The sequence below is a fragment of the Vespa crabro genome, chromosome 4 (genome assembly GCF_910589235.1).
Source record: "Vespa crabro chromosome 4, iyVesCrab1.2, whole genome shotgun sequence".
Classification (NCBI taxonomy): domain Eukaryota; kingdom Metazoa; phylum Arthropoda; class Insecta; order Hymenoptera; family Vespidae; genus Vespa; species Vespa crabro.
The window spans coordinates 7,644,419-7,656,918 of NC_060958.1; the positions used below are offsets into that span (position 1 = coordinate 7,644,419).

The 12,500-nt window shown below is 40.1% G+C and overlaps 1 long non-coding RNA gene across 3 annotated transcripts in view; it reads left to right on the forward strand.

Annotated features, from left to right (window-relative positions):
* LOC124423786 overlaps positions 1-12,500 on the forward strand; it is a 75,054-nt gene that overhangs the window by 29,474 nt on the left and 33,080 nt on the right. For 2 of the 3 annotated variants that reach the window (XR_006942156.1, XR_006942154.1), the window contains exon 2: positions 12,229-12,468. The exons of the other annotated variant lie outside the window; for it this stretch is intronic. This is a non-coding gene — a long non-coding RNA (uncharacterized LOC124423786). The remainder of the gene's footprint in view (positions 1-12,228; positions 12,469-12,500) is intronic. 3 annotated transcript variants of the gene reach the window in all.

The window sequence follows — 12,500 nt, forward strand, 5'->3', positions numbered from 1 at the left end:
TCTTTCCTTTTTTTTTCTTTTTTTTTTTTTCTTTCCTCTCCTTTTCTTGTCGTACTCCGAACGTCCGCATTGCTTCTAAGATCGCGTGATCGTGGGAACTAAATACCGGGATAGTTAGAGACGGTACGACATGCTTTTTCCCTCTCGTCCGCTTTAAATTCCAGGACACATGCACACGAGTCTCGGTAACCATTGTCTCTTCGTGGCTGGCCTCAGAGACGTTACAGTTTCTTGCAGTTTCGCTTGAGTAATGCGTGAAACTACTTACATACATACATACATACATAGATACATACATAGATACATACATACATGCCGTTGGCGTTAATTGATCGTGTCGTAGTCTTATTTAGAATTTTATCTTACTGTTTCTTTTTTTTTCACTTTTTTTTTTCTTTTTTTTTCTTTTTTTTCATTTTCTTTTATTCTTTTTTTTCCTCTCTATTCCGCCAATTCCTCATTCTATCGGGTACCAACCTAACGATACGAAGTTCTATTTATGTAATACTAATATTATACGAAAGGAAGAAGACGCGCAATTCAGACGCTAATCTCGTTCGTAAAATGAACGTTTTTTCTTCTTTCGCGAATAGCCCGAAGCCGAGAAACGATTGAAAATCTTTCGGCCATTCCAACTTCGATGGTCGCAATCAAGCCTCCTCAGTCCCCCCCTCCCGCCACCTCTCCGCTCCCCTTCCCCCCTGAGCGTTAATCAGGACGAAACGAAGTATCATCGATGTTATAAATCATCTAGGGCGTTTGGTATCATCACGAGTAAAGCGTCATCCCCCCTCCCTTCCTTTTTTGTTGCACTCTCTTTCTCTCTCTCTCTCTCTCTCTCTCTTACTCTCTCTTTCTGTATCTCTGTCTCTATCTATCCTCTCCTTCCCCTTTAACATCACACGTTCTCTCGATCCCCCGGGAGAATAACGAAAGATATACGCCGTAACGTCGTATCGGCGATAAATAAAGATGAAGCCGCCGCGATAAAATGCAGGGCACGCCGTTCTTCGACTTCCCTCTCCCCCCTCTCCAATCCCGCGCCATCTCCTCCTCACACCCAACCACGACCCCTCTTTTTTTTCACCCCTCGATACTTCTCCTCCGAAACACTCACCTGTGTTCTCTCCTGCGCAGTTCGCCATTTTGATTTTCTTTCATTCTCTCTCTTTCGTTCTCTCTCTCTCTCTCTCTCTCTCTCTTTTTCTTTCTTTCCGTTTCTTTCTATCTTTCTTTTTCGTTCATAGCGTCTAGCCAGCCATCTCTTTCCCTCGACATATCCCTCCAGGTTTCCTTCCACCTTCCCCGAGCATTATCTTGGTTCTCCCCTTGCTCTCCATCGCTTCATCCAGGCACCATCAAACCGCCGTGAAACGAGGCGCACAGTCGTAAAAGCTACACTACCTTTCTTTCTCTGTCTCTCTCTACCTCTTTCTCTCTCTCTCTCTCTCTCTCTCTTTTTCTTTCTCTTTCTTCATTCTGGTTTGTTTCGTTTCCTTCTCTTTTTTTTTCTTTTTCTTTTTTTTTTTTTTTTTTTACTCTTCTCGACCTTTCCATTCAACGACGACGGCCTTTACCGACGTTAGACGATCTCTAGACGAAAATATAACTATATGTGGATATCTGTAAAATGTTTTATGAAAATAGTCTCCGAGACGGCTTGTTAAATACATACGTACGTACATGGTTTTACACGTTCGACGGCCAATCGAAAATTTTCAGCCGATAAATGACCATCTCTCTCTATCTCTCTTTCTCTTTTTTTTCTCTCTCTCTTTTTCTCTTTCTCTATCTCTCTCTCTCTCTCTCTCTTTTTTTTTTTACTGTAAAACATAGGACGAAAGCAAACATGCAGGAGGAAGGAAGGTGTAGATCATGAGCATTATATCGAGGTATCGATCGATTATATTTGCTTGCCAACGCGGGGTCAGATAACGAGATCCCGATGGCATCCTCGTCGTGGGTGGGGAGACTCGAAAATAGCGTTCATTTGGACCACCACGAAAGAGAGACAGGGTAAGAATTGTTTGCAGCGGAAACAATTCCAATCGGCTGTAAATGCCGGTGTTTTTAAATCGGAAGTGTTCTATTTCTCTCTCTGTCTGTCTCTCTCTCTCTCTCTCTCTCTCTTCCTCTCTTTATCTCTCTTTCTCCCCCCCCCCTCTCTCTCTCTTTCATATCTTTTTTTTTTATTTTCGTAGTAACACGTTTACCCGATCGAGAGAAAAATCAGATAGGAATTATCAAATTGTAATCCATTAGTGAAAAGGAGATAAAATATAATTTATCGATTTGTATCAATTAATAATAATAATCGACTTTGATATAGGCTAGAAAATTTTACTACTCTTTTACGTGTATACATATATCTCTTTCTCTTTCTCTTTCTTCTCACGCGTCTCTGAATAATTCAGTGAGATATATTTTATACCGAGGAGAAAGAAGAAGAAGAGGAAGAATCAGAAGAAGAAGAAGAAGAAGAAGAAGAAGAGAAAGAAGCAGAGAAGAAGAAGCAAAAAAAGGAATAAGAGGAGAAGAAGAAGAAGAAGAAGAAGAAGAAGAAGAAGAAGAAGAAGATAGGTGGAGCTAGGTCGGACGCAAATTTATCATTTCTCCGAGGTGGCGGTAAATTTGAAATTAAAAGTAAGCTCGTGTCTCTCTCCGATTGTCGGCACTCTTTTTCCTTCTCACTTCCTTTTTTTTTCCTTCTTTCTTTCTTTCTTTCTTTCTTTTTTTTCTTTTTCTTCTTCTTTTTCTTCTTCTTCTTCGACAGAAGGCGCGGACGAAATCGATTTTCTCGCCACCGCCTTCTCTCTCGGTACCGTGGCCGTTACTTTCGCCAGTGGCGGCGATGACGGTGGCGGTGGCGGTGGCGGTGGCGGCGTTCCGTTAACGAGTCCACCCACGCGATTATACCACCGGCGTGGTGGTCTCCAGGCACGTGAGAGACCTCCGGGGGCTTTCGAAGAAATTCAAAAGGAATCGTGATCTAGACCGACTTCGGCACGGGGACGGGCTCTCAGGAAAACGAAGAAAAAGTTTCGGACGATCGTCTATATCGTTTCGCGTGTCGACCCTTATCAACTCGACTCTCTTTCTCTTACTCTCTCTCTCTCTCTCTCTCCCTCTTACTTTCTTTCTTCAATCTCTTCCTCTCTTTTTTCAAGGGGGGAGTTGGAGGGGAAAAAAAGTCTAGACGTTTTTCGTAGATTTTCTGGTCGAAACGAAAGAAAGAAAAAGTACATAGAGGGAAAGAAGGAAAGAAGGAAAGAAGGAAAAAAAAAAAGAAAAAGGAGAGAGAAGATAGTTGCTCTGGTATATTTTCGTGCAATGTCGAAGAGGAAAAAGTGAGGGAAAAAAAAAGGAAAAAGAAGGAAATGGAAAGAAGAGAGAGAAAGAAGAAAGGGTGCTAGTAGACAAAGGGACAACAGGAGAGAAAAGGACATAGAAATAGAAGTGTAGGTAGAGAGAAGAAGGAAGATGAGGAGGATGAGGAGGAGGAAGAAGAGGTGGGCTTGGGATCCGTCCGAGCACGAAGCTTTGACTCGGCCAGCCAAGCTGTGGTTTGGTGTGTGTTGCTGGCTCGGGGTGGCACGAAGTGGAGAGAGATGGACGGGGTGAATCGGGTTGGGAGGTTCGCTTGGGGTCGTGGGTGTCGAGCAACGTGCGATGCCGTGACATCCCTCCTTCTCCTCTTCCTCTTCATCCTCCTACTCTTCCTCCTACTCTTTCTCCTCCTCCTCCTCCTCCTCCTCCTCTTCACCCACCCTCTTTGCTCGTAACGCGCACGAGCCTCGTTCTCGCTTCTTCTCTTCCTTTCACCTCCCCTCGCTCTCTTTGACTACCATCCTCATGCTCTCCACTTCTCTCTCTCTCTATCCTTTTCTCTCTCTCCATCTCTCTCTCTCTCTCTCTCTCTCTCTCGCTCTCTCTCTCGCTCTCTCTCTATTCCTTCCTCCTCGTCCATATCCACGAGCCGTGCTGCTACGCCCGACCACCGAACTACGAGCTCGGGTTCGAGCTCGCCGTTAATCCGTTTATCGCGTTACCGCCACCACCACCAGCCTAGCAACCCCTCCCCCCAGTACCTCCCCCGACCACCGACTCCCCGACCCAACTCTACCCCGTAACCAAGCCGCGTTTCGTTCCCGTTACCCGCACTCACGCGGACTTTGCACGTATACGCGATACCGAGTTCTACTGGGTGTTCTCGCGACTACCCTTCTCGTTTCTCATTACTTTTTTTTTTCTTCTTTTCTTTTTCGTTTCCTCTTTTTCCTTTTTCTGTTTTCGTCTCTGAACACCCCCACTTCCCCCATCCCGCCCTCCCCCTCTACCCCCACCTGCCACTTCCTCCACTGCCTCGTGCCTCGTGTTTTATCTTTTTCTTCCTTTCGTGTTTTGTTGTTCTTTCTTTTTTCCCCCCAACAACTTCCATCTCCTCATTCATCTCTTACTCCCCTTCCTCCTTCCTGACCCCTTCAAGCTCCCTCCTACCTATTGTCGTCGGAACTTTATTTCTCGAAGGAGAAAAATATGTGGCCGTGCGAATTTTCGTTCGAACATTTCTATTCGCAAAATCCGAACGTAGAACCAGAATGATTATCCTTATCTACATCGGTCTTAAACGATCGACCATCCATGTGTGTTTTATCTCCCTCTCTCTCTCTCTCTCTCTCTCACACTCTCTTTCTCTCTTTCTCACTCTCTCTCATTTCTTTTTTTTCTCCTTTGCGCGTAATTTTTTCGTTCTTTGTTTTTCCTTGTTTCTTTTCCCTAACAATCCCCACCTCTACTCTTCCCCTCTTCAGTCCCCCCTCTCCCTTCAGCCTCCCTCCCAATCCACCCGTATCATCGTCGAAACTTTATTTCCCGAAGGAAATATATGTGGCCGTGCAAATTTTCGTTGAAAATTTAGCTCACAAACTGGACGTAGAGTTATAATCGTTTATCTTATCTCGATCCGGTCTTTTAAACGATCGGCACGATTTGCGTTGTTTATTTTCTCATTTTGTTAGTTAAAGGAGCAAAGAAAAAAAAAAAAAAAAAAAAGAAAGAAAGAAAGAAAAGGAAAGAAAATGAAAACGAACGAAAGAAAGTAAGAGAAAAAGTAAGTAAAAAAAAAAAAAGGAAAATGCGAAAGAACATCTAGGTCCGTCTTTTCATTAGTTCTCTCTCACACTCCGTATATAGTAGTTGCCCATATATACAAGTAGTCACGGTTAGCGAGGAAGAGAATGTGCTGACTTATATATACATGTTAGTATCCTGCGGTTGCGACCAAGATCCTGATATACCGGCGTAACGACAAGGAGGCAGTAGCTCTTCCACTTCTTTTTCCTCGTTGTTGTTTTTTCCTTCCCCTTCTCTCTTTCTCTCTCTCTCTCTCTCTCTCTCTCTCTCTCTTTCTTTATTCTACTATCCTTTGGCTTCTTCTCTTTTTTACTTTCGAGTCACGAGCTTTTGGTTTTCGTGGTTTACTCTCTCGTTTTATTTTATAGCTATCTCTCTGACGCTCTTTCTTCTTTTATTTTTATGAAAGAATTTTCCGTAAAGAGAAACAAGAAAAAGAAAAATACACAAAGAGGAGAGAGAGAGAGAGAGAGATAGAGAAATAGTACTATTTACTATATCTATAGTAGGAAATACTATCTATAATACACAACGTAGAACCTCTGCCTTTGGTTAGTCGAACTTTCGACGAAGAGCTTTAAGACTTCCTCTTCCTTCTCTCGGCTTTAAAGGATGGCCAAGAAAGCCACGAGGAGTGTCTTTCTTCGTCGATCGATCGACCGGAAAGCGTTCGCAAAGCCGACAACGAGAAAGAAGTTGGAATTACGCGCGCGGTTATATTTTCCAATTCTCCGTGCGAATTTTCTTTCTCCCCGTTTCTTTTCTCTTTATTTTTTTCTTTTTCTTTTTTGTTTGCTTTCTCTTCTTGTTTTTCTTCTTTTGTTTTATTTTTTTTCCTTCTTTTCTTTTTACCGTAGCGTGTCCGAGAGAAAGAATGGCATTTTTGACGATTGAATATTTTCATTTACAAACGTTGCGGTCGATCGTGTACATCATAATTATTATCGTCGTGTATTTTTAATATTGTCAATATAAGAGATAGATAGAGGGGGGAGAGAGAGAGAGAGAGAGAGAGATATTTGTAAGTTATTTTCTTAGATATTGTATCTCGAGAGCAGTTTCAAGTCCAGGGTCGAACGAGATTGTTTTTCTTCGAGTATTCATATTTTTTTTGTAAGATTTGACCAAACCACGACGAAGAATTTTATTTTAATTATTCTCGTATTATTATTAAAAATGTTTCGATCTGTCGTTTTACACAGGTTTCTTTTTCTTTTTTTTTTCTTTCTTTTTTGGAAAGATCATCAAATCTTTTCTAAAAAAAACGATTTAATCCAAACAACGACGAAGAAGAATTAATTTGATTTTATTAACTATCAAGTTATATCACATATACTCCATATTTATATATATATTCAAAATAATACAATCTTAGAAGACTATAATGAGAAAACGATTTTGTTTTATTTAATGCTTCTCTCTTTCTCTCTCTCTCTCTCTCTCTCTCTCCCTCTCTCTCTCTCTCTCTCTCTCTCTCTCTAACGAACGAGTTTCTCTAACGAACGGGGAAACAAAAAGTACGATATTATTTCATCGAAGCGATCGTTCGGCGGTTCGCAGTATGGTTTACCACCGAAAAGCGGTGATGATAAATTTCGCAGAATATCGGGAGAAACTCTATCTCCGTTAGAATTTCGAGATTGAATTGCGTATGCTCGAAAATTGCCGATTTCCTCTCTATTCGACCACCGAACCGAGTTCTACCATTCTCTTTCTATTTCTCTCTCGTCTCTCTCTATCTCTCTCTTTCTATTTCTCTCTCGTTTCTCTCTCTCTCTCTCTCTCTCTCTCTGTCTCTCTCCTTTCTCATATCTCTGTCTCGTTTCACACGCATAGAGAGTACGAGACGTGTGCAAGCGTGCGAACACACTTCAATCGTCGTCGTCCTAGAATTTCAGCGCGTTGACACTTTATCAATTTATATCGAAGTAATTGAACTCACGGGTGTGGGACTCTTGAAACGAATGAAAAGTCGACATAGGACCTTTGAATAGTGAAGAACGTTGGACATGAACAGAGAGATGGATGCAACATGATTTATATCCTAGATACTACTTTATGAATCGTGTTTCTCTAAGTTGAAAAAAAAACAAAAAAAAAAAAAAAAAAGAAGGAAAGAAAGGAAGAAATAACAGGAACAAGAAAAAATATAGGTACGCGTTATGAGAACATAAATAGAAGATTATCATAATTATGTCGTACGAAGGATAATTTGCAAAAAGAAATTAAAAAAAGGAAGAAAGAGAAACTTTAAATCTTTATCCTAAAGAAAAAAAAAAAAAGAAAAGTTATGGAGGAAAATCTTCCCCGATTAACTTCAAACATTTATCTAGGAAAATATTAAAAGTCGACGAAAATAGAAAAAGAAAAAGGAGTGATAGAGAGAGAGAGAGAGAGAGAGAGAGAGAGAGAGAGAGAGAGAGAGAGAGAGAGAGAGGGAGAGAGAGAAAGGCCGAAATTTAACGTGTAGACGTGGTTACTAACGATGTAGCGTCTTAAAAAAAAAAAAAAATACAATAGTCGTGTCCTCGCCAACGATGATGATGGATGAAGAGTGATGCGATAAAATGTAAACAAAATAGAAACAAAAAAAGTAAAAAATGAAAAAGGGAAAATAAAAAAGAAAAAATAAATAAAAAATAAATAAAAATAAAAATAGTAAAACAAAACGAAGAGCGAAAACGTTTGATTATAAAAAGAATATATATATATATATACACAGACACACACACACGCATATATATATATATGAGATAGATAGATGTACAAAATAGAGATAGGAGATAGAGGGTTGAAAGTTGCGTGCAGAAAGTGCGAGCTCGTATCGCCGACCTATGACACGGTGGTCGCCGTATCCATGAGAAGCAGTAGAGGGGTAGAAGAGGATAGGGGTAGGGTAGGAGAGAAGAGGGATACGTGTAGAAGAGAGCGTAGAAACGTTACGCGTTGGTGGTGGCGACGGCGTTCCATGGGGTAGCGTTGGTGGTGGCGGAGCGCATTAATCATCCCCCGGCACGCCATGGCCATTCGCAAGCCCCGCCGTTCCCAAACCACCGTGGCTCTGGCGTCAGTGGTGCTCGATCATCCGTTTTGCGTTGTCGTGCTGCAACCCGTACCTACACGACCTGCAGGTTTTGGCCAGAGTAAATCTTCCTATACCGCCTGCGTATAAATCGTGGACGAGGGCGCCAACTTGCTCGTTCGCTTGCTCGCTCGTTCGCTCGTTCGCTCGTTCGCTCGTTCGCTCGTTCGCTAGATATCTAGCTAGCTAGCCAGCTAGCTATCTAGCCAGCTACCTAATACATAGCCTAGCCTAGCCTAGCCTAGCCTATTCAAGTATAGCCTGGCCTAGCCTAGCCTAGCTTAGTCCGGCCTATCCTAGCTCGTTTCAAAAGGGATTCGTTTTAAAAAGTATACTGTCGTTATCGAAAAATCATATTTTTTTTCCCTTTTTCCCTCTTTTTTTTTACGTATTTGTTTTTTTCATTCTTTCTTTATTTGTCTTTTTTTTCTTTTTTTTCGTTTTTTTTCTTTTCGGTTTTTTTCTTTTTTTTTTTTTTTTTAATCGAATGTGCGTTCCTGTTTATAACGGCGGGGGGAACGGTGTGTATGCGCTTTTTTGGGCTCGTTTTATGAGGCAAAATGTTGGACGAATGGAATTCTTAGTTTTTCTTAGATTTTTAAGAAAGACAGAAAGTAAAAAAGAGCGAGAGAAAAAATATATGTAAGATCGAGTTTCAGGTAAGAAGGTAAATTTTCTCTCTTTTAAGCGAACAATCAAACGATTTAAAAGTTTCACGGTATGTATATATACATATACATATACATATACATATACATATACATATACATATACATATACATATACATATACATATACATATACATATACATATACATATACATATACATATACATATACATATACATATACCTATACATATACATACATACATACATACATATGTATATATATATACATACATACATATATATATATATATATATATATATATATATATATATACACGCTATGCAGAGTTACGAAAATTCTAATGGAGTAGGGTCGACGTTGCGTCAGGATAAAGAAGGACAAAGAGGAAGAAATGGCTCGCCGCGACGACTCATCGCTCCCTCGTCAAATATTTCATCGCTCCGACACGGCCTCCGTTTTTGAAGGGAGGGAAAAAAGCGTACACGAGAGAAAAAGAGAAAGAGAGAAAGAGAGAAAGAGAGAGAGAGAGAGAGAGAGAAATAGCAAAAGAGAAACAAAGAAAGGAAGAAAAAGAGAGAAAGAATGAGAGAGAGATTGAGAGAGAGAGAGAGGGAGAGGGAGAGGGAGAGAGTGGGAGGGAAAGAGGGGAAAGAGAGAGTATGGAAACGTAGTCGACGGATAAAAGTTGCAACGAGGAGACGGCGGTTGTACGGCCCTGCGCAGTACCAACGAAATTATTTACCGATCGTGGCCCTTCGCCTCTCCACCCCTAGATGAGCACAAGCGCTCGGCTCGCAACTGGGGTTATTAACGTGCCCGAGGGTCAGGAGGATCGATCTCCTTCGGGAACGGATCTTTATGAAATTAAGATCCTCCTCCCTCTTTGCTGCTTTGCCGGTCCACCTTTCACTGTTCTTTTCTCGGTCTTTTATCCCTTTCTCTCATTGGATCCTTTGACCGCATTCCCTTTTCTCCATCTCTCCCTCCACCCCCTCCCTCCATCTCACTCTCTCTCTCTCTTTTTCTCTCTCTGTTTATCTGCCTGTCTGTCTTTCTCATATTCTTTTTATTTTTTATAATACTCCCGAAACTTAGACATTTCGGTAGCAATAATAATAATAATAATAATAATAATAATAATAATAATAATAATAATAATAATAATAATAATAATAAAAAGAAGAAAAAAAAGTAAAAAGCCTTTCCTTGGTAAGCCTTCCCCCCTCGTCTCTTCTTCATTTATTTTTCTCCTTTTGAAATCCTTCCTTAAGATCTTTTTCCTTTTTTTCCATCTACTTTCAATTACATCAAGATTTTCTATCAGCTGATAAAAATTAACGTATAAACAACTCCTTTTTTGAATCGACTTATTGTAGAATCAAAGAATTTCATACGTATGGAATAATAATAATAATAATAATAATAATAATAATAATAATAATAATAATAATAATAATAATAATAATAATAATAATAATAATAACTATGCGTATATATGAGCGAGAACGTGTGTACGCGTTCGTATGAATGAGTAGCGTCAAATGTTTGAGTGAAGCTTAACAATGAGAAAAAATATTATATATGAGACACCCAGTAGAGTCGATCCCTTTACTGAGGGAAAGGAAGAAAAGTTGGGCTTTAACTATACGTTCCGTAGTCTAGACTCTAGATGGAAGATTGCTGTTTCTAGGCTAGGCCAGCCATAATCGCCATTCACCACACCCCGAACCTTCTGACTCTCTCATCCTTTACATTCTCTCTCTCTCTCTCTCTCTCTCTCTCTTCCTCCCTCCTTCTCTTTCGGTCTTTATCTCTGTCTGTCTCTCTCTTTCTCTCTTCTCTCTCTCTACCTCCCTCCCTCCCTTCCTCTCTTTCGGTCTTTATCTCTGTCTGTCTTTCTCTCTCTTTCTCTCTCTCTCTCTCTCTCTCTCCTCTTTCTCTCTTTCTCTATTTATCTCTATCCTTCTCTTTCTCCCTCGGGAATCCGCAATCCACCGTTCGCGATCTCGTCATCCACTATCCTTCGTCCTCTCCGCAGCCCTTCAACACCCTCACCGCGACCCACAGCCCCCTCGAGATATCCCTCGGATTTTACCTTTGTCCCTTGCGCACGAACCAACGCCGCTAGCAATATATACATATATGTATGTATGTTGTATGTTTGTATATATATATATATATATATATATATATATATATATATATATATACACTCTCGAGGATCAGGCGTAAGCATCGTTTTTGTTTGTGACATCGCGCTGTCGCGGTAACTCGCTTCCGCAAACTTTCGCATTTACATTTTGACGAAATTCCTATTTCTTTCTCTCTATTTCTGTCTTTGTCTCTCTTATTCTCTCTCTCTCTCTTTTTGTCTCTCTCTCTTTCTCTCTCTCTCTCTCTCTCTCTCTCTCTCTCTCTCTCTCTCTCTCTCTATACTTGCCAATTCTGATTCTTTATCACGAAAATCAAAATCCCCTTTGAAAAGTACAAATATTACGTTATAATATTTTAAGCGAAATCAATTGACAAAATTTCTATTAACGATAACAATGTTTTAGTATTCCCTTTGCGAGTAAATAAATTAGACTTGATTGTTAGAAATGTCGGTGGCTGTTTTTTCTATCGTCGAATTTCGTCGCGAAATTTTGTAGAGAACTTTGTATTTGTATTGGAGACTACGAGAGGGAGTGAGAGAAAGAGAGAGAGAGAGAGAGAGAGAGAGAGAATGAGTGAGGGAGAGAGAGAGGGTAGAGAGAGTAGGGGAGGGGAAGGGGGAAATACGTTCGAGCCTCAGTGTTAATTAAATCCGTAGGGATTTTTTTTCTTCCCCTCTTGCCTCACTTCGTTGCTCGGGAAGGACGCACTGAGCAGGAATTAATTGATCGCCACTAATTTGCTGGGGACTCGTGGTAATCCCTCTACGTACTCATCGTCCGTTGTACTGACTGTACATAAAAATATATATATATATATATATATATATATATATATATATATATCTATTACGTATATGAATAATATATTCATGTAATACGTATATGCATATGTAATACCAAGTCGTCTAATGATACATTGGCGTGTTCATTTTATCGGAAAATAAGTGATAATTTATACGGCGAAGGATAATTGATTTTTCTATTCTTTTTATTTCTTTTTTTTTTCCTCTCAGTTTTCTTCCTTCTTTTATTTTCTATATTTGATCGGAAAAAAAAGAAGAAAGAAATTAAAAGGAAAGAAAGAAAAAAAGAAAGAATAAAGAAATGAACAAGAAGAAAACAAAAACAAAGGAAGAAAGGTTATATATATATATATATATATATATATATATATATATATATATATATATATATATATATATATATATATATTATCATTTTCAGGCAACACTCTGGGGATTTGAAAAAGGGATGGAAAATGGTACGTCGTCAGGCAGAATTCCCAGACGCGCGACCAAAAGTTTGAACGATCGTGCAACAGTTGACGCACCCTCCTCGTCCATTCTGGAAATCCGCCCCTATCGATGTTGGAGGACGAGCTACGTTGGAGAACGCGCGTGCTAGAAAGAGAGGGAGGGAGAGAGGGACAGAGAGAGAGAGAGAGAGAGAGAAAGAGAGATATCGGTGAGTGAGCGAGGGAGAAAATGTTAGGTAGA